This window comes from Cavia porcellus, unplaced genomic scaffold (assembly GCF_034190915.1).
Source record: "Cavia porcellus strain 051 isolate PalLab524CR breed Dunkin Hartley unplaced genomic scaffold, mCavPor4.1 scaffold_5, whole genome shotgun sequence".
Lineage (NCBI taxonomy): Eukaryota > Metazoa > Chordata > Mammalia > Rodentia > Caviidae > Cavia > Cavia porcellus.
This window is the reverse complement of record NW_026947488.1, coordinates 52,038,107-52,060,496: the sequence shown is the minus strand read 5'-3', so window position 1 is coordinate 52,060,496 and position 22,390 is coordinate 52,038,107. Positions and strand designations below refer to the sequence as shown.

The following is a 22,390-nucleotide window of genomic DNA, read 5'->3' as shown; positions in this document are numbered from 1 at the left end:
CTGGTTCATTATATATTTTGTTACATGAGCACAAATATAGTTCATACATGTAAAGTTGGCAGACAAATAGTTACCTCAGTTTGTCATTATCTAGGCTGTGTTTGATGCTGTTGTTTTTGCTGATTGTACCATTTTAGCCAAGGTGACATAATTCTTCTAATCAGTTGTTCTCCTGGCATGCCAAGACTGAGATTGCCTAAGGGTCATAAAAAATACTGTAGGCCAGTGCCAAAGAACCAGGGGCGGAGCCAAATAGGAAGCAGCTTTTTTTCCCCAATACAATGAAAAGATGGGATCTTGCAACAAACTCAAAATCCAAAAGCCAGCTAGCTATACCTGAAAGACATCTCTGAAGTAGCTATTTCCTAAGGGTTCTAAGTACTAGCAATAAAGCTACCTACCATAAGGAATTTATAAGCATAAGAGAAAGAAAGAAAGACAGAAAGAAAGAAAGAAAGAAAGAAAGAAAGAAAGAAAGAAAGAAAAAGACATTTAAGCAATGGGGGGAAAAAGAAGTGAACCAACAACAGAAAAATAAAATGAGACGAATAAGACAATACATATTAATGATTTCAATTCACCAATCAAAAGAAACAGACTTATAGAATGGATCAAGAAGCAAAATCTAATGGCCCTGAATCAAGGTCGGCAGTTTTTTGAAGCTGTTGGTTTCAAGTAGGAGCCTAATATGGTAGCTTTCTATGGTTCACACTGGCTATTTCAGAACTCTAGAAATGTAATGGTCAATTCATTAGAAAGAAACAACTTTTCCCAGCCTCATGAGCTGCCACCAATGTGGGCCTAGAGAAGAAGCCAAGTACCCTGGTGAGCCTACTGTCATGGGCCCGGAGGAGAAGTCATGCCCCCGGGGTTCCACAGCCATTGGGGGAACACTGATGAATAGTTGCCTCACACCTCTCCACCATGCCATGAACTTTGGATGGGAGGAACCCAGGTGCCTGGCCCAGTGCCCTGCACTTTGGGATGAGAGGCCAATGCAGGAAATACCTGGGACTCAGCAACTGTCTGGTTCAGGAGAACACAGGAAAATGTCAAGATGAAGGAACAAGGTGAAATCTCAGACCTCCAGCCCACCCAGAACAAGTCCAGGGGACATTGACACAAAAGAAATTAGAAGTCACACATTTGAAATTTCTGATATGATGACCACTAAAGTAAAGAAATAACAGTGCTTGGGACTGGGGGTTTAGCTCAGCGGCATAAGCACCTGCCTTGCAAGCAGGTGGTCGTGAGTTCGATCCCTGGTACCGATAAAAATGAAAAAGACAAAAGAAAAAGAAAAAGAAAAGAAAAGAAATAACAGTGCTCATGCTGTTTGATTGAGTTTGCATGTGGGGTTGGGGATTTAGCTCAGCAGCATAAGTGCCTGCCTTGCAAGCAGGCAGTCGTGAGTTCCCGGTACCGATAAAAAGGAAAAAGACAAAAAAAAAAAAAAAGAGTTTGCATGCCTATATTTCGTGGTCTGAGTATCTATTTGGAAGGTAACAATGTGCACTACAGTAACTATGGCTGATTTCCTACTGTCTTGTTTTTGAAGTCCTATATATCTGGGTGTGGTGGTGCATGGCTGTAATCCAAGCACTCCGGAGGCTGAGGCAGAAAGATCACTGTGAGTTCAATGCCAGACTGGGCTACAAAGTAAGTTCAAGGCCAGCCTGAATTGCACAGCAAAACCCTGTCTCAAAACAAAACACAAAGAAAAGCCTAGACCCTGACAAATTCATTGTTGAATTCTATCAGAAATTTAGAGAGGATCTAATGCTGCTGTTTCTCAAAGTCTTGAATGAAACTGAAAGGGAAGCAGTACTCTCAAATTCATTCATAGAAGCAAGTATTACCCTGATACCAAAGCCAGAGAAAGATTCAACCACAAAAGAGAACTACAGATCAATCTCCTTAATGAACATAGATGTAAAAATCTTTAACAAGGTACTGGCAAACAGAATGTGGCAAATCATCAAGAAGATCATACACTATGATCAAGTGGGATTTATCCCAGCAATTCAGGGTTGTTTCAACACATGTAAATCAATAAATGTAATATACCATACTAACAGAGTCAGGGACAAAAAACAAATGATCATCTATCTCAACAGATGCAGAAAAAACTTTGACAAAGTCCAAAACCCATTCATGATAAAAACCCTACAGAGAATTGGAATAGATGGTCTTTGTCTCAATCTCATAAAACCTACAGCAAACATCATCATACTAAGGTGGCCAAAAACTGAAAGCCTTCACTCTGGAATCAGAAACAAGACAAGGCTGTCCACTATCCCAGTCAGTCAATAAAGTTTTGGAAATATTAGTCAAAGCTATTCGACAAGAAAAGGGAATAAAAGCAATAAGGATAGGAAAAGAAGAAGTTAAATTATCATTATTTGTGGATGACATGATACTCTACACAGAAGATCACCAAAAGACTTCTAGATTTAATAATTAAATTCAGTGGCATAGCTGGATACAAAGTCAACACTCAAAAAGTCAACATCTTTTCTGTACACAAATAAACTGAGAGAGAAATTAGGGAAACAACACCTTTCATAATAACATCCGAAAACACCTACAAATCAATCTAAGAAGGAAGTAAAAGACCTTTACATTGAAAACTTCAGCACCCTAAAAAAGGAGATCAAATAGAATATCAGAAAACAGAAAGATATCCTTTTTCTTGGGTAGGAAGAATCAATATAGTTAAAATGGCCATACTTCCAAAATTGTTGTGCATATTTAATGCAGTTTTGATCAAAATACTACAGATATACCTCACAGAATTAGAGAAAAGAATTCTACCATTCATTTGGAACCAGAAGAGTTCTAGAATAGCAAGAGCAATTCTGAGCAACAAAGGCAAGACGGGAGTGAGGGGGCAGCACAATCCTTGACTTGAAATTGTACTACAGTGTTAATGTGGTAAAAGCAGCATGGTACTGGAAAAAACAAACAAACAAATAAACAAGCAGACCTGAGGGTCCATTGAACAGAACAGAAGATGCAGACACAACTACAAACACACTCGGCCACCTATCTTTTTTTTTGTCTTGTTTTGAGACAGGGTCTTGCTATGCAGTTCAGGATGGCCTTGAGCTCACTAGCCCAGGCTGGTCTGGAACTCAAAAGGATCCAATCCTCCCCCCTCAGCCTCCTGCTGGGATTACAGGCATAAACCACCACGCCTGGCTCCCAGCCATCTACCTTTGACAAAGGAACCAACACCTTCACTGGAAGAAAGATAGCCTCTTCATTAAGTGGTGCTGCAAAAACTGGCTATCCATATACCAAAAATTAAAACGAAACCCACAGGGTGGGGGATTTAGCTCAGTGGCACAGTGCCTGTTTGGCAAGTGTAAGGTCCTAAATTCGATTCTCGGTACAAAAAACAAAACAAAACACTAAACCCACATCTTTCACCATGCACTGAACTAAAATTGAGATGAATCAAGGATCTAAATATTAAAACAGAAACACTGTTGAAGAGAGAATAGATAAAACACTTGAAGACACTGGTGTAGGCAAAGACTTTATGAACAAACTCCGACTGCACAGGAACTATCACAAAGAATCAACGCCTAGTAAGATGTCATCTTATTAAAAAGCTTTTGCTTTAAATGTGCAATGTGTGTACCATTGTTGCCCCCTGACTGACATGTTTTGAAAAAAAAATTTTTTTTTTTTAAAGCCAGTCAAATTTAGCAGTGGGGGTGGTGACACTAATGTTAATAAGTTCTGATAACCTACTGCTATCGGACCAGCCATGTTTTGAAATTTTATTATAGTTTTTTTCTTGAAATAAAATGGATTTGGAAAGAAAAATAAAATAAGCTTTTGCACAGCAAAATAAACTACTAACAGTGAAAAGACAACTCACAGTGTGGGAAACATTTTTTTCCAGTTTTACCTTTTACAAAAGACTTATTAGACTACAAAGAATTCAAAAACACCAGATCCCCCGAATTTAAGGATGCCATCCAAAAATGGGCATCGGAAATGAACAGATATTTCTCAGATGAAAAAATAGAAATGGCAAGTAAATATATGAAAAAAATGTTCAACATCACTGGCTATTCGAGAGATGCAAATTAAAACAATACTGAGATGGGGCTGGAGGTTTAGCTCAGCAGCATAAGTGCCTGCCTTGCAAGCAGGCAGTTGTGAGTTTGATCCCCAGTACTGATATAAAGGGAAAAAGAAAAAAAAAAAAACAAAAAACAAAAAACAATGCTGAGATTTTTTTTCTCACTCAAGAAAGAATGAGTAGGAAAGGGACTGGGGATTTAGCTCAGCGGCATAAGCACCTGCCTTGCAAGCAGGTGGTCGGTTGTGAGTTCGATCCCTGGTACCAATAAAAATGAAAAAGACAAAAAAAAAAAAAAAAAAAAAAGAAAGAATGAGTAGGATCAAGCAATCAACCCCTGGGTGTGGTGGTGCATGCCTGTAATCTGAGCACTGGGGAGACTGAGGCAGAAAAGCTGCTGTGAGTACAAAGTGAGTTCAAGGCCAGCCTGAACTGAGTGCGCAATGAGACCCTGTCTCAGAAAAAGAAAGTAAGAAATCAACCAATAACAAATGCTGGCGAGGCTTCTCCACTTCAGTGGGAGTGTAGACTGCTGAACCACTCTGGAAATTAGTATGGAGATTCCCCCAAAACACTAAAACCAGAGGTTCTATTCAACCCAGCTATTGCCTTTCTTGCTATCTTCCCAAAGGAACTGATAGTATCGTATCACCACAGTATATACACACTCATGTTTCTAGTGGCACAGTCTATGGCCAAATCTTGGAAATAACCCAAGTACCCAACAACCATTGACTGGATAAAGAAGATGTGTTTTTTTTATACAATGGATCTGCCATAAAGAAAGATTAATTTGAGACATTTCTAGCTCAAATGGATGCACCTGGAGACTATACTCTTAAGTGAAATATATCAGACACATATATTTAAATACTACGTTGTTTCTCTGGTGTGAGAAACCAAAAGTGTGAATGAGGTCCAAAATGGGGGAAAAATATTCCCCCAAAGTGTTACGTGTTCAAAGGTGGAGCTTTCAGAAAGTGATTGGATTGTGAGGGTGCTATCCTTGCCACTGGATCAATCCATGCATGAGTATGCTGTTAGGAAGTGTGGCCCTGTTGGAGGAAGTTGTCACTGGGGTCAGCCTTTGAAAGGCACATCTTTCCCCTTTTTCTGCTTCCTGATTGTCATGGGTTGAGCATGTCTTCCTCCCAGGCCCTCTGCCATCCAATTTCTGCCTTGGACTCCATTGACTGTGGACTCACACCTCTGAACCTGTGAGCCACAACCCACTCTTTATGTGGTGGGTATCAGGTATGTTGTCTTAGCGACAGGAAAACTGATTAATATAAGGGCAACTGATGTGTAGGTAATGCTGTAATCAAGAGGGTAAAATGAGTAGGAGTTTTTCTTTTAGAGATGAACTGTTTCTCTGAGTTCCTCTTGCTGGGAACCATCACCCTCTTCTCAGTTTGAATGGATTAACTAGTACCTCTGTCAGAAAAGCAGTGCATCAGTCTGAAAGGAATACCCTAATGCTAGCCCCAGGAGGTCGAGGTCCAGAATTTTTTCAAGAGAGGTTGGGAGCCAAGAATGGCCAGATGATGATTATCATGGAAATTTCCTGTCTATTTCTCATTGCATTGCTCTCCTCTCTCTATAGCAGTAAAAGAAGCCCTTGTACACCTGAACAACACTGGCAAAAATTTGAGGCAAATGCTCCCTTCAGCACTGACTTGAATAACTCTTTTCTCCTTTTTTTTTTTTCAAATTCTGCTTTTTTAATTTTTTATTTTATTTTATTTTTGTCTTTTTCATTTTTATCGGTACCAGGGATCAAACTCACGACCGCCTGCTTGCAAGGCAGGTGCTTATGCCGCTGAGCTAAATCCCCAGCCCCTCTTTTCTTCTTCTTACCCAATTCCCTCCCATGTCTTTTGGAGTGATGGGCAGTATAGGCCTAAATGGCCTGCAATAGCATTTCAAGGTATCAGCCTGGATGAAATGACCAGGGAGTGAGTGTGGACAGAGAAAAGAGGAAATGATGAGAAACTGGCAAATTGGAAGAACCCTGGAGGCCATGGAGCCCACCACAAGGGAAGAGAGGAGAGATGGGAGGGGGCTGTCAGAGGAAATCTCTTACGGCCTCCTCCACGAGGATTATTTTAACTGTTTTCTGTTCACCTCTCCTTCCAGCAGAGTGCAGGTATTTAGTAAATGCTTGCTGAGTTAGAGAGCATGAGTGCATCCACACCTGTCAAGCACTCAGGGCACAAGCAGTCATACTGGATTCCTTAACCTACAAAGCAGTTGCCGAGCAGGAGGCTCATGGCCCTTGGCTTCTCCACGTGGATATTCATGCAGGTGAGAGCCCTTAGTCAACACTGGCCTGGACAAACTTAGCTGAATCCTGTAGAGTGGAGCTTGGTGAGCCTGGGTCAGATGCTAGGTCACCCACTGGCACAGAGAGAGGACTCTCTCTGTCTCCTCACTGTGCGCTGATCCATGGCACTCAATAGCCATCATCCACCACCAGTTCTCTGCCCACCGTGTGCAGCCACTGTCTGCGCTCCACAAGCCCCTCTCCACAGCCCTTCTTCCATGCATCACAGATACCCTTCAGTCCGGTTCATCCCTCTAGTAGGGTTAACAACTTTTCAGTTAATCGGACAATGTCTTGGGGTTGGCCCTAAAGTTCCAGCACCCTAAGAAGCACCTTAGTACTAAACAAGCCAGAATGACAGATTTATCCATCCGTATTCCAGACATCCTGCAATCAGTCTTCTGACCCACAGTCCATCTTGTACTGGCAACCACAGGGATCCTCGGACCTTAGAGGACAAAGCTCCGCCCCCTCTGTGGCCCCGCCCACTCACTGCCCTTTTCGGAAGTCACTGCCCCGAATCGTGGCGCCCTAGCAACAGCGCGTTTCGGGGCGCCCAGTCCGCGTGCGCGGCGTCCGGTGCGAGCCAATAGCGAGGGGCTCCGGGAGCGAGGCGCAGGGGGCGGGGTTGGCCGCGGACACCGCCATTTTGGTGGAAGGGAAACAATAGGACGGATCGCGGCAGGACCGGGCGGTGGCTCCAGGTAACGCCCGCTTGGCCATGCCCACGGTACCCATCCGCGACCTCTAGGGAGGGACCGCGGGCAGCTCGGGATAGGGTTCTTGCCCGTGGGAGGTCTCCCCAGCTCGTCGCGGGAGAAGGTCTCTTGCTATCATTGTGAGGGGACGGTCTCCCGCGTCTTCGCGGAGCCGCCTCTGCCTTGCCGGTGGAGAGGAGCGTTACCTCTGTAGAGCCGGGGGGGGGGGCTATTCCGCTGTGGGGACCGTGGTCGCCCCGCTCGGCGGAGGGCTCCTGTGCACTGTGGGCCGGTGTCTTTTCTGGCTAAGAAGAGGCCTCCCCAGGCCTTCAGGTGGGCAACATTCTGGAGGGGTCCGCTGGGTCCTGTTGTCGGGGAGGTCTGCGCGCTGGTTGGATGGGATTGGGGGAGGGGTGGGTCAGCCCTGCGCCGCAGGTGTGGGTACCTAGGCTCGCCACCTCAGCCATTTTGGGCCGTGTGTGTATTGGATGGGGGAGTGATTTAATGTTATCTTTGAAAAGGTCTTAAAATGGGTCAGAAGATACCTAGCTGTTTCTACCAAGAGTGGAGCTTTCGTTTCTTTTACATTGGAGTACAGGCTGCTTTTGTCTTTTGCATTCTAATGACTTGTTTCATTTTAGGATTTTACTCTTTTTCGATTATCAGTGAAGTTATACTAGCAGAAAAATAAGTGAACGTAAAATGTAAAAAACCAGTAAAACCTCGTGCTCTTTACCAGATGAAATAAGCTAAGCACTGCTTGGGAGTGAACATTTTGTTAATGATAATGTATGTAGAACAATAATAAAATAAGATCACCTGGAAGAATGGTTGTAAAGAAAAGTACTGAAACTTTTGAAGATTATTAAATATTTTACAGTTTTACACTTTTTAAAATAAAAGTTCATGGTTACAGTAATTTTGTTGCATACTGCTATTTTAATTGTTATATGTATTCCTATTTTTAGCAGGGTAACATTTTAAGTAAACTAAGAAGCTTATTTACGTTTGTTGTTGCCATTGGGCTTGGCATAATTGCATCCTGTAACTTGGCATTAAGTTGAGAGAAATTTCAGGGTGGTGATGTGATGAAAAGAGTACTTTATCCTATATGACATAAACAGGCCAATTCATTGCCTAATAATTTTTTCTTTGGAAAACGTTGAACAACGTTTTCATTCAGATTGGTTCACTTGTTTTGTGACTCAGAGGAGAGCCCACAGATATTGTTAGAAATGAAGTGGATAAGAATTAGGACTGGAGTTGATGTAATTATGCAAACCAGTTTAACAGATGTAATAAACTTTTTTGCATTTAGAAGGTGCTTAGGTAACAGAGGACTGTATCAGTCCTGCATCTCCTTGAACAGTGGATGTGCCTTGAAGGAGCAGCTGCTGACTGATGAACCTTAGCCCACCTCCCTTGCTGAGGGTTACCAGAGCCTCCTATAAGCTCTTGAGATGTCACTTGTATCTAGGCAACGCGGATGAGCTTGTGCCTCCCTGAGGCCAGCTTGCTGAGGTGAAAATTTTCCATTGTTTGGCCAATAAAGAGGTTGCTTTGGGGAAGTTTACCTTTAAATTGAGGTTATTTGACATGACATGATTGTCTTAAAAAAAAAATTAAACCATTCTCACATGATTAGTCTCTTTGCATACCATTTAATGCAAATAATAAACAGTAGTAGTGTTGTGCAGTGTAGTCTGATGGCAAGGAAATACCCTTTTCCCCAAGAGTTGAATTTCGTGTTCTCCTCAGAGTTTGAAAGAAAGACAGTTTGCCAAAATAATGCATAGTTGATTTGAATCTGTCGCTCATCACCTGCTTCAGAAGTTAACTAGTTTCTGGCTAGTCTTATTTTGTGTATACTCTATACTACTCTTCACTCCACTCTAGCTACTGTCTTCCCTTTAAAGAAGAAAAAAAACAAAACATAAATTTTTGGTCTTTTTTGTTTTTATCGGTACCAGGGATCGAACTCACGACTGCCTGCTGCAAGGCAGGCGCTTATGCCGCTGAGCTAAATCCCCAGCCCCTGCAAAACATAAATTTTTAAAGAAGCATATTCAGAAATATTTGTGTTACAGAGTGGTATTAAGGATCAGACCCAGGGCTTTGCACAAATGGTGTACTCAGCCCCCTGAGAGTTACTTTTTTAAAAAAATTAAATTTTAAAAGCTGGTTTGACTCTAGTCCAAGCTGGTCTTAAACTCAAAGTGATGTACCTACCTCAGCTTCGCAAGTGCTAGGATTACAGGAGTGTGCCACCACCTCTTATCTTGAAATGTTACCGTAATATATTTAAGTGTGTAATTCTAAAAGAAAAAGCTAGCTATTCTACTTTTAAAAATGTAGATATCTTTTTATCAAATTGTCATGTTTACCAGATGGTTTTTAATAGATGTATTCAAATCAGGATTCAAAAAGATCTGCGCATGGAATTACATTGAAATGGTTCTTTTGTTTCTTAATTTATATGTGCTTGCTCTATTTTTCTTGTAACTTACCTGCCAAAGCAGCAGTCTGTGTGAGTTTCCCGTATGCCAACATTTGGTGACCACTCTCTCTGTGTTTTGAGATCTTTTGACTGTGGTGGCTATTTTTTATGATACTGGGATTGAACCCAATCCAGGACCTTTGTACTAAACTGCATTCCCACCTCTTTGTAAATTTTTTATTTTGAGCATTTTGCTTAAATTGTTAAGTTGCGCAAACTGGGCTCAAACTTGAAGTCTTCCTACTTCAACCTCCCAGAGCAGCAGGATTATAGATGTGTGCCACTAGGCTTGGCTGGTGGATAGCTTTGGAGCAGTCACTCAGATTTATCTTCTTGCCAGAGAAGGAACTACTAACTCTTGTTCAAAAAATGAGCCCCATGTCAAGTGTGTTGGCAAATTGCTGCAGTCCTAGCTACTCAAGGCTGAGGTGGGAGGATTGTAAGTTAGAGGCTGGCTTGGCCAACCAAGCTGGTTCTGAAAACAGCCCTGAACCCGTGAACTCTGATGGTTGTTAGGAGCCACAAGGTCCGTAGAGTTGGAAACCTTCTCCTGTTGGTGTCTTGTCATCCACAGGGTCTGAGGCATGGATGGCAAACCTTAAACAGCCTACTGTGACATGTGTGCCATAGGTTCTCCACCACTGGTCTCAGCTCTGCTGGATTCTCCATGTGGAACTGGGAGGAAATTTGGACTCTTGACTTATGCCTTGTGTTTTTTACAGGTCTTTCTCTCCTGTTGTACCCTTTGCCCCTAAGAAATTCACAGTTACAGAAGTCTTGACTCTTTTTTTTTTTTTATCGGTACTGGGGATTGAACTCAATGACCACCTGCTTGCAAGGCAGGTGCTTATGCTGCTGAGCTAAATCCCCAGCCCCCAGAAGTCTTGACTCTTTGTAGGTAGTTCCTAATTGTGTTTGCAGATTAAAACCACTCTAGCGTCAAATTCAGTGCCTCAGTTATTTGAACATTTCTTCTAGAGTGCTTGTTCACACCTTTATATTTATGTGTGCAAGCTCAAGTTAGTATTTTCTGTTATATCTGAGCTTGTAAACAAAACAAATTTGTTCTAATTGTGAAAGTCCAATATCTGTCTTATCCCTCTAATTTGATCCCCAGCATCAGCATTTACAAACATAGTATCCATGATTGTTCACATGCAGTGTTCAGCAAGGGTATGCATTTTTTCTTCCTTTTTTTTCCATCTTTTTTTTGAGACAAGGTTTCACTATGCAGTTCAGACTGGCCTTGAATTCTATGGCCCAGGGTGGCCTCAAACTTGCAGTGATTCTCCTGCGTCAGCCTCTAGAGTACTGGGATTATAGGTGTGCACCACAATGCCTGATGGGTATGTGTTTATCAAGAGAGAGGCCCACGGTGTCTCAGAGCTCTAGGTTATTTCACTTCCCAGCCCAGATTAAGCACAGTGTGATACTTAGCAAGTGTTTTAGTGCTCTCTCCTCTTCTTTAATTTCTTTGTGGCAGGACCCAAGGCTCTGTGGGTGCAGAGAAGGCAGGGTGCCCTGTACCATGCCAAGTGTGCCGTGGAGTAGGAGAGTTTACTTTAGGTTATGCCATGTATGACATATATCTGGAAACAGCAGCTCTTTTACATTGGGTCCCAGAACCTGAGTATTGTCAGAACTGTAAGAAAGAAGCCCAGGCCTGGAAGTGATGGACAGCTGTTCATTTGGTCTTAGTCCTTTTGACCTCCTTGGATTTGTTGCTGTGGCAAGGATGTTCCTGTGTTTTTCACTTTCCTTCAGAACACACCAGGTTTGAGACTATCAGGACACTGATTCTTCTACTTTTGGTTTGGTTTATTTATTTTTATTTTTGTGTTTTTGAGCAAGGTCTTGCTACTGCAGTTCAGGCTGACCTTGAGCTTCAGGCTGGTTTTGAACTTGCAGTGATCCTTTTGCCTCAGCCTCCCAAGTGCTAGGATTACAGGTGTGTACCACCATGCCCACTTACTGCTGGTTTTTATATCTTTGGATAATTAGTTATTTTCTTTCTTTCTTTTTTTTTGTCTTTTTCGTTTTTACCGGTATTGGGGATCGAATTCACGACTGCTTGCTTGCAAGGCAGGCACTTATGCTGCTGAGCTAAATCCCCAACCCCAGTTATTTTCTTTTGAGACAGGGTCTCACTATGTAGTTCAGGCTGGCCTTGAACTCAAGGTGATGTTTTTGCCTCAGCCTCCTGAGTGCTGAAATTACAGGTAAGCACCACCTTGCCTGGCAAGATAACTAAAAGAAAAAAATTTTTTTCTCTTTTAGTACCAAGGATTGAACTTACAACCTCATGCTTGCCAGGCAAGTGCTTAAGCTGCTGAGCTAAATCCCTGGCCCAAGATGACCAAATACTAAATTTATAAACTTGCCAATTTGCCTGAAACATGTCTGTGGGCTGGAAAACTACAGCTTAGTTTTTATAAAGTTTTACAATTTTCCTTTTGCCAAAAATCTCATATGTGTTTCTCTTATATAAGAATTACAGCTCGATTTGCTCTTTCTGAAAGGTACAAGGAAGGCTGTGAGCATAGAGGAGATACCCATAAACACTGATTGCTGCTTCCACTGTCCTGCCCCTCAAACCTACAGGTTTTCTGAAACAGTTTTTTCCCTCTTTTGCTACCTGGTTAATTTTGCAAATGTAAAATGTTATCTCCACATGGCAGAACCTGCAGTGTCTCACCTATGTCAGAATGAAACTTTTTAAATATATGCTCTGTTCGGGGCTGGGGGTTTAGCTCAGCTAAACCTGCCTGGCAAGCATGAGGACATGAATTCAATCGTCAGTACCAAAAAAAAAAAAAAAAAAAAAAGAAAAAGAAAAAAGAAAAGAAAGAAAGAAATATGTGCTCTGTTCCAGCATTTCCACTTCTAGGAATTTTTCTACAGAAATACAACTGTGCAAGGACAGAGGCTTCTTTTTTACATTGTATCTCTATGCAAGGTTCATACTGACCTAAGTAGCCCAGGCTGCCCTTGAATTTGGGATGATTCTCCTTCCTCAGCCTTCTAGGTGCTGGGATTGCAGGTGTGTGCCATCAAGCACCACTTCTTTTGCCCATTTTTAAAAAATTTGATTGTGACTGCTGGGAATATAGCTCAGTGGTAGAGTGCTTGTTTAATGTGCACTGGAGAGTGTCGCTTAGTGCCTATGGTTTCAGTTTAGAAAGATAAAAAGGTCCTGATAATGGACATTGGTAATGACTGTACAACACGGCTACTGATCTGTGTATCCCAAGAAAGTTAAAATAGTAGACTATACATTATGTACATTTTACCATAGTGAAAAAAAGAGCAGGACATGTAGTAGTGCCAACACCACCAAAACAAGACAACAACAAAAAACCTTGAATTAAAAAAAAAAAAAAAGCAAAATTTTATTTTGAAAGGCATAGTTCTCATATCTTATCCTCCCCTAAACCCTGCATCTTCCTCCTGGCTATAGCCGGTCTAGTTTCCGTCATCCTGTGTCATACTTCAGAGGGCACCACTGCTCTGTCAGAGACAGTGAGTCAAGGAAAAGGGAAGGCAGAAACAGGTCAGTGCTGTCAAGGGGGTCCTGCTGTCATTGATGGCCCATCACCATGGAGGCCACAGCCTTTTGCTGGTTTCTTTGTGGCAGTGGGGAGGGGTGGTAGCAGGATATTTATTCATCTAGTAAGCATCTGTTGGCCCAGGAGTTCCTGCAGCTTCTTGAGGTGCACATGGGATTCAGGGTTCTGTTCATTGATAGGCTTTCTTCTAATTGAAGGTAGGCTAATTCTGTCCTATTGTTAAGAACTAAGCTACTGGGACCAAGTAGCGCTTTGCCCACTGATGGCACATATACCAGCATCATCAATATATGATGGCCAAACGTTAACATTCTGGTAACAAGAATTTTGTTCCTTTGTTTTGGTATCGGGTATTTGAATCCAGGGCCTTCACACTGACCTCCATCCCCAGTCCTTTTTATTTTTTTGTTTTTTTGAGATGAGATCTTGTTATGTAGTCCAGGTTGGCTTCGAATTCAAAGCAGTCCTCCTACCTCAGCTTCCCAAATAATGGGATTACAGGTGTGTGTCACATGCCTCGACTCTTATAAGTGTAGTTCTTTATGCCACCAAAATGCCGCTTATTTCAGGATGAGATGATAGGATAATATCACCAAAATGTGCTTTCCTAGTCAGAACAGGTAGTAAAGTGGATTGTGCCAGAAACGGTGTTGTCTTGATTTTCAGTCCTTGTGAAGTGTGTGAACACCTGTGGGAATCTGCTCATAGAAAATAAAGGCTGTGACAACTGGAGCTGCCATTCGAGAAGCACTCCCTGTGCTGGGAGCTCATATGGGAGGCTTCTTCACATGTGTTCTCTGCTGTGTGGTTTTTCCTGGTCTTTTTTTTTTTTTTTTTTGGTCTTTTTCGTTTTTATCGGTACCAGGGATGGAACTCACAACTGCCTGCTTGCAAGGCAGGCGCTTATGCCGCCGAGCTAAATCCCCAGCCCCTTTTTCCTGGTCTTTCAGTAAAGTGATCAGAGTTGTTTCGTTTGGTTCTGCATTGAAACATTTCAGACTTTTTTTTCTTTTTTAAATTTTTTTTTTTTTGTCTTTTTCATTTTTATCAGTACCAGGGATCAAACTCACGACCGCCTGCTTGCAAGGCAGATGCTTATGCCGCTGAGCTAAATCCCCAGACCCAGACTTTTTTTTCTTGAACACTGGTGTTTTCTTGAGCCCCTGTAGGCTAGAATCAGCCCATTTCTCTTCTGGCTGCTTTCTGTCCTGGAAAGTTTACCTAGATTTCTTTGTACTGCTAGATGTAGCTCAGTTCTTACAAATCTGTCTAACTGATGTTCAGATAAAGGGGACATACGACATCTCACAAACAGTAATTGAGATTTTCTTGAGGCAGTGGGGCTGTAGTTTTGGGTGGAAGGTTTTGTTGGGTCCTTTTTTGTTTATTTTGTTTTGGTTCTGGTTTGAATAATTGGGAGCTTACAACAATATTTATGTTGTCATGGTTATGGGGGCCAGAAGTCTTTATTTTTTACTTAAATATTAATTGTAATTTATTTTGGTAGTTTTTGAGATTGGACCCAGGGCCTTTGCACTGAGCTACATCCTCATCCCTTTTCTAAAAATTTTTTTTTTTTTTTTTGTCTTTTTCCTTTTTATCGGTACCGGGGATCGAACTCAGGACTGCCTGCTTGCAAGGCAGGCGCTTATGCCGCTGAGCTAAACCCCCAGCCCCTTCTAAAAATTTTGAATTTTGGACAGGGTGTGGTTTAGTTATCCAGGCTGGGCTCAAATTTGAAATCGTTCTGCTTCAGCATCCCAAAGTATTGTGGTTATGGGCAAGTAGTACTGTGCCAGGCCTAAATTTTTTTTTTTAACTTGTACATAACGAAGGTTTTCAAATTGTTAAAAATCTGTAATACTAGCCAACTACTCTGATGAACATAGTGTTTCTAGGTAGAATAAAACCGCTTCTTGTTCGTCTTGAACTTAGGGCCCACTGGTCTGTCATTCCAGAAAAGCTGGTCTCATGGTGAAAAGAGCCAGAGAATTTTGGTAATGCTGGTGATTCTGAGAGGAATAGCACCTGAGAAACTACTGTGCCCCTTAGAGAAAAGTTTATCCAGCGATTTGGATCATTTTGCTCTTTTGTTCATATGTTGTCTTTGGGGAAGGAGCTGTATGGCTGTCATGAAATAATCCCTGTTATAACTTGTAGTTTTTGTTAAACTGGAATCACATGCTGTTGAGCAAAAATGAGCACCTAGTTTTGGCACCTAGGAGTCAGGTTGATACAGGGCTTTTGTTCATTGTCTATCTGGTGCTGCTTTGGGTTTGTTGTTGATGGCAATGTGGGATGATCATCATAGCCAGCGGAACTGCAGCTTCTTTAAAACTGTGATTCAGCATTCTTAGCAGTGATTATTCTACCTCAGCTACTTGTTTTTCTATGGTGAGGTCTGGGTGATAAAGTGCCTCAGTTGCAAGGAGGGCTAGGTAAACGGTCTGATTTTTGGCACTTTCATATCTGTTATTGTTAAGGAATTGGTCTCTTCCTCCTCTGCTCTGCCTGTCCTCATCTGCCTCCATCATACAATGAAGCTCTTAGCACACAGGCTGGGGTGGCAGCAGTGTGTATTTGTGGAATATTCAAAATCAGGAGTTGCACAGTTGTCCATCTTTACCTGTAGTCTTTATTTATTCACTTACTTAGTGAGGTAGGGATTGACTCCAGGGCTTTCATACTGAGCTACTTCCCAGATCTTTAATTTTTTATTTTGAAGCATGATCTCACTGAGTGTCATGAGTTGCCCAGGCTGCCTTCAAATTTGCCATCCTGTCTCAGTCTCTCAGAGCATTTGGATAACAGATGTACTGCACAATCCCTGGCTCTATTTTGGTTGTATGGATTCCTCCCCGTCCTAATTATTTTTCTTTCCCAATTGTAAAAGTACTATGCTTACAGTACGAGAATATTTTGAGAAGTTCAAGCCAGGTGAGGTGGTGCACACCTGTAACCCCAACACTTAGGAGACTGAGGCGGCAAATTCAGGGCCATCGTGCGATTCAAAGTGAGTTCAGACTAGTCTAAACTATGTAGGAGACTTAATTCTCAAAATAACATAACACAGTACAAAACAAAACTGGAACATTAAGAAAAGAGTAATTTTTTTTCTTTCCTGTACTGTATTTGAGCTCAGGGCCTTCTCAATGAGATAGGATCTTGCTAAGGTTGTAAACTGCCCAGGTTGGACTTGAACTTGTTATTTTCCTTCCTCAGCTCATTGTCCTGGGATTTACAAGCAGTGTGCTCTGCAGCTGGCTGGGAATAATGGTTTCACCTCTTAGTGCAGGACTAGTTTTCTGGTGCCTGAAATTAATAGATGATGTATGTATAAATATACAACAACTATAAGTGCCATGCTTAAAACAGATTTTTTGAATTATGAAAACAGTTACAGGAGAGAAAGCTTATCATTATTTTTGTCTTTTTAAGACAGGTTTTGCTGTGCAGTTTAGGTTGGCCTTGAACACACTTTGTAGCCCATGCTGGTCTAGAACTCACGGCAGTCTTCCTGCTTCAGCCTCCCAAATGCTGGAATTACAGCTCTGCACACTATGCAGGGAAAGTTTATTTAAATTGAAAAAAGAAATAACAAAGTTACATATTTTATCCAGTAGACCATACTTTATTTATTTGACAGAATCTCAATCTGGGGGCTGGCCTTGAATTCCAGATGATCCTTCTGCCTCAAATACTGGAATTACAGGCATATGGTGCCCCACCCTGCTGCGCTTGGATTTCTGTGGAGCAATGGACCTGGGTTTTGTTTCCCTGAGTTGGTATAGTTTGGTGCTGGATACCCAGGTGGTTGGCATGGTGCTTTGGCAAGGCACCCTCTCCATGGCAGGCTCTGATGGCTTGTTTCCTTCCCGGCCTTATTTTGCTAAAACCATGTAGCATCTTTGTGCTGAGCCACCTTGTTTGAAGTTGGTCTGGGAGAGCCCTGCTGGAGAGTTTCTGTATCAGTGATAGTGAGCCCTGTAGAGACTGAGTGCCAAACTGCAGCCCAAAACCCTCTTGTTTATCATGAGTGCCAGCACTGCAATTAAACCTGATTACTGAGGTTCTACTTTGGAAAAAACCAACTGTTATCTGCTCAGTTGCTGGGGTGACTTGGCTCACGTGTGGACCAAGAGGGTTCTGTATGCCCACTACAGCATGCATGCCATATGGCTTTACCACTACTGCCCTGCATACAGATGACCAGCTCATCTGTAATTCTCTTTCAGAGACTTTTTTAAAATTTTTTTTTGAGATAAGATCTCACAGCATAGTGCAGGCTGGCCAGGATCTTTGTGTTCCTGCCTCAGTCTCCCAAGTGCTGGGATTACAGGCCTGTACCACTATGCCCAGTTTTTCAGTGACAATTCAGTAGCTTGAAAACCTTGTGAATTCTGTATCAACACAGGGTTTCTAAATGCTAGTTAATGTTTTTGTTGTTATTTCGGTGGTACTAAAGATTGAACCCAGGGTCTTATGCGTGCTAGGCAGAAATGCTCTAACACTCTTCCCCAGCTACTTTATTTTTCGAGTCAGGATCTCACTATATTACCTGGGCCAGTGTTGAATTTGGGATCTTCCTGTTTCAGGCTTTTTAATAGCTGGGATTATAAGCTTGCATCACCATGCTCAGCTAATGTGTTTGTTTTAATCTGTGATAGAATTTTAATCTTCTCATAGCCACATTTTAATTATATTCTTTAGCAAGTGATCATCTTGTTACTGGATGATGAGTCCCATGGGGCTTCTTTCCAGGTTCATCGTGTGCTTGAACAAAGAATTGGTCAGGACCAGACACAGAAAAGGCAGTGAAAGAGTTGGGCATGGTGGTGCATGTAGTCTTAGCACTTAGAAGGCTGAGGCAGGAGAATTGCTGTGAGTTTGAAGCCTGTGTTGGTTACATAGTGAGTTCAAGGGCAACCTGGACTAAAGAGCAAGACCTTGTCCTAAAAAACTTAAAGCAGTGAAAGTGTATATTTATTGAAGGTAGAAAAGTATATTCTACAGAGTGAGAGTGGGCTAATGAAAAGACTCACAACCGGTAGAGAATTAGAAGTCTTTTATATCCATAATTCCTAGTTTACCTCTTTTGTGCAAATAAGTCATTGAGATCATTGTTCTGTTAAATACTGTGTGTAAAGTCATATGTAAACTGTCCTATCAGAAACTCCTTTGGCTTCCTATTACATGTAAATGAAGGATCAAAAATAGTCTCTTTGGATTGGTTGTGTCCATGTGCAAATAAAGGATTGAAAAGCATTTTTTCATGTTCCTGTGAATAGCATCAGATTTAAATGAGGGAGAAAATAGCAAGTTTTAATTGGTCCAAATCAGCACTTTTCTTTCTTTTTTTTTTTTTTTTTTGGTCTTTTTAGTTTTTATCGGTACCAGGGATCGAACTCACGACTGCCTGCTTGCAAGGCAAGCGCTTATGCTGCTGAGCTAAATCCCCAGCCCCAAATCAGCACTTTTCTGATTGGTTCTGTGTATAGTGGTGATTTGTCCTGTGTTGAGTGTCTCCTTTCCCTCATTGTCCTGTCTTACCTTCACTTGATTTTCCACAAGAGAACCTTTAAAAGGTTGGTTGTCTTCATATTAAGAAGCTGGGTTTTATTTACATGGACTGTTTCCATACCAGATTTCAGATGAGTGTTCAGGTCCTTCGTTTGTACTCCTAAATGAATTCAGTCTTTTTTTTTTTTTTTTTAAAGCCAGTCAAATTTAGCAGTGGGGGGTGGTGGTGGTGGTTATTTTTTTTTTTTAAAGCCAATCAAATGAATTGAGTCTTGAGAAGGTAGTACTAATGCAAAAGGAACACTCATCAGTGCTTGAAATGCAGTTTTCAAAATGTGCTGTGTGCTTCATTGTAGCAGTGCTCACTGTAGCAGTGCTCACTGTACAGCTGGTGTGGTGTGCTGTGGCGAGTGCTTAGGATGCAGTAGCATTTGATTGCACAATGTTCTGAGGGGCATCTGCTCTGCTGGCGCGCTCCTGGGTTCTGGGAATCAGCGCTGAGCACAAGATATCAAAATATCTTCACAGGATTTGTTTGCAAGTGGAGGTGGGGTGGGGAGAGACAACAAGAAGATAAAACTATAGGAGTGCATCAAGGAGGTGGCTGGGAAAATGATGCTTTTAGGTAGAGTGGCTAAAGAGGCTCTCAGGAAAGAGCTGATGTTTGGGATGGTCTCTGCTACTTGGGAAGTTAAGGCAGGAGGATCACTTGAGCCCAGGAGTTCAAGGCCAGTCTAGGCAACATAGGCAGAAACCTGTCTGAAAAATTTAAAAGGAGCCAGTGTAGTGGTGTGCACTTGTAATCCAAACACTAAGTAGGCTGAGGCAGGAGGATTGCCACACGCTTAAGGTCAGTATGTGCTACATAGTGAGTTCAAGGCCAGCCTGAACTATATATAGCAAGACTGTCTCAAAAAACAAAAACAAAAACGTGTGTATGTGAGATGATATTTAGATGTGATAGTGAAGACAGAAAACAAAAGAGATGATGTTTGCATGAAGTTGCAGAAAGTCAAGAAGGTGAGCCAAGGGGAGAGGATGGATATCTGGGAAGATGGGAAGCAAAAGGAATAGCAGGTACCAAGGCTCTGAGAAGGCATTTGTCAGGCGTATCTGAGAAATAACAAAAAGAGCCCCTATAACTGGGACAGATTTCATGTTGTTTCTTTCCTTATGGGTCTCTGAAGAAAAAGCTGTTTGGACCTTTGAATTTTGGTTCTGTTTGTTGTGAGGGGAGGATGCTTTGGCTTTGGCTTTGGCTTTGCCTTTACAATAGTTGAATAGAAGATAACCATGCAACTTGTGGAAATCTGCTAGTGTTGAGACCATGATATAACTCACTTTCAGGGCTGGGGATATAGCTTAGTGGCACAAGCGTCTGCCTGGCAGGTCCTGAGTTAGATTTTTAGTACTACCCCCAAAAAATTCCTTCACAAAAATCACTTTCAAAAGAAGCAGATGGTCTAAGGATATGTTGTTATCAGAAAACACTTGAGTGTCGTGGATTTATGAGGGAAAACATGTCTGTCTTTGAAGTCCTCAGTCAGTGGGTATCTGCACCTCAGTAATGAGAAGACAGCTGCGCAGGACAATCTTGCGAGGAGTGACAAAGATGCTCCTGTGCCAGACGTTAAAGAGAGGCAGAGGAGCCCAGGTACAATGCATGGGAAAGAAAATAGTGCATTGAGTGTAGAAGCTACTTAGCAGCAGTGAATGTTGTCTTTTTAACATTTTGAATCTTTGGTTATCAAAATAATATGTACTTTAAAAATTTTTGTTAATTCTTGCTGAGTGTGGTGGTGCTCACCTCTAATCCAGTGCTCTGGAGGCTGAGGCAGGAGGATTGTTGTTGTTTACCTCTAATCCAGTGCTCTGGAGGCTGAGGCAGGAGGATTGTTGTAGTTCGCCTCTAATCCAGTGCTCTGGAGGCTGAGGCAGGAGGATTGTTGTAGTTCAAGGCCAGCCTGAGCTACATAGTGAGTTAAGCCGAGCCTGAATTATATACAGCGAGAGCCTTTCTCAAAAAAAGCCAGGCATGGAGGTGTGTGCCTGTAATCCCAGCACTCAGGAAGCTGAGGCAAGAGCATCACTGTAAATCTGAGGCTACATAAGAAGCCCAGTGTGGACTATATAATGAGCCTGTCTGCCAAAAACAAAAACAAAAACCCCAAAAAGCAAAATTGTGAATTCAAATATCTATTAGAAAAATTAATTCCTTTATTGAGATATAATAGACAGATTTATTTAATTCTGTCATTTCATGTGCGGTTTGGCATATTTATAGCCATATAATCACTGCCCCAGTCATGACATAGAATATTTTAATCTCCCCTAAAAGTTCTTTTTGACCTCTTGGTAGTCAGTCCTGTTCCCCTGCTTTGGTCCTTTTAGCAGTCACTTACCTGCTTTCTGCCATTGTATAGTTTTGCCAGTTTTCTAGAATTATATATAAATGGAAGCATAGCATGGAATCTAATGATGCAGTTTTTTCACTGTAATGCTTTTGTTATTTTTTTATTACCACATAATATTCTTTTGAACAGATATACCACAGTTTATTCATTAACCATCTTATACCTTTTGGCTATGGTGGATAGTGCTACCACTGATACTTGTGGTGATGGGGTTGAACCCAGAGCTTTGCATATGATAAGCAAATGCTCTACCGCTGAACCACATTCCCAGCTCTCATTGTGTGGATGTTTTAGCTAGGGTCTTGCAGTCCAGGTTAGACTCACAATGTTCAAGCAGTCCACAGAGAAAACTTTATCTTTTTTTTTTTTTTTAAACTTTTTATCGGTACCGGGGATCGAACTCTCGACCGCCTGCTTGCAGGGCAGGTGCTTATGCCGCTGAGCTAATTCCCAGCTCCTTATCCTTTTTTTTTTTTTTTTTTTTTTGATCCTTTTTTAACTTATTTACTGTTTTTAGTCTGCCAACTTTAGCCACCTAAGTAGCCAAGGCCACCACTGTGGTCCAGGTAACCATGCCCTTACACATTCCTACTTGCAGTGGGTGACAGCTTCAGCAGCTGACCACTGCTGATGGTGTAGTTTTATGGTGCTAAGTGTTATGTGGGGATCAGATGCTGAGTGGTCCTTGGGGAGGAAGTTACAGTAGAAGGTTGTTTTGCTATGAAACCTCAACCTCATGCATGCATCTCATGACTGTTTGACCCTGGGGCTTTTCTTGAGGCAAAGTGGCCTCTGTGGATCCCATTTGTAGCCTCATTAAATTCTGGATGAGTGAGCTAAGGTCCCAGAGGCTTTCATGAATCATACCTATTTTATTTGCAATGGTTAAAAAGTTAAGAATATTGCGGAATTGTTTCTAGCAGATCTTTAAACCAATTTTTGGTAGATCTTGGGGACAAATCATGTCCTGTGTCCTTATCTGTTTATAATTTCATGGGCAACTGTGAGGCAGTGTGGGAAACCAAAATAGATGCTAAATCCAAAGACAATTTTAGCAATTATTTCCACTCTCCCTGGCTGCATAGTCTGTATAATAACTGGAAGTTAGTCTTCAGGCATTGAAAAACCATTAAACCAGTTAGATCCCTAACTGGGTATGGTGAATCATACCTATAGTCCCAGCCCCTGGGGAGACTGAGGCAGAAGGATTGAGAGCTCAAGGTCAGCCAGGAAAATTTAGCAAGATCCTGTCTTAAAATAAAAATTTTAAAATGGG

The 22,390-nt window shown here is 41.8% G+C and overlaps 1 protein-coding gene and 1 non-coding gene across 6 annotated transcripts in view; both read left to right on the top strand.

Moving 5' to 3' along the window:
- Nucleotides 1-628: 628 nt before the first annotated feature.
- Nucleotides 629-767, top strand: LOC111753476 (small nucleolar RNA SNORA2/SNORA34 family). The gene has a single exon (XR_002788266.1). It is a non-coding gene; the product is annotated as a small nucleolar RNA SNORA2/SNORA34 family (small nucleolar RNA).
- Nucleotides 768-6,970: 6,203 nt separating this feature from the next.
- Nucleotides 6,971-22,390, top strand: part of Ip6k2 (inositol hexakisphosphate kinase 2) — a 28,850-nt gene continuing 13,430 nt past the window's right edge. For 2 of the 5 annotated variants that reach the window (XM_063248823.1, XM_063248825.1), the window contains exon 1: nt 7,020-7,123. The gene's annotated coding sequence lies outside the window, so the exon portion shown is untranslated. Of the gene's footprint in view, nt 7,124-7,147; nt 7,451-22,390 lie in introns of those variants that run through there. The other 3 variants (XM_023560051.2, XM_063248824.1, XM_023560050.2) reach the window with 3 other exon arrangements.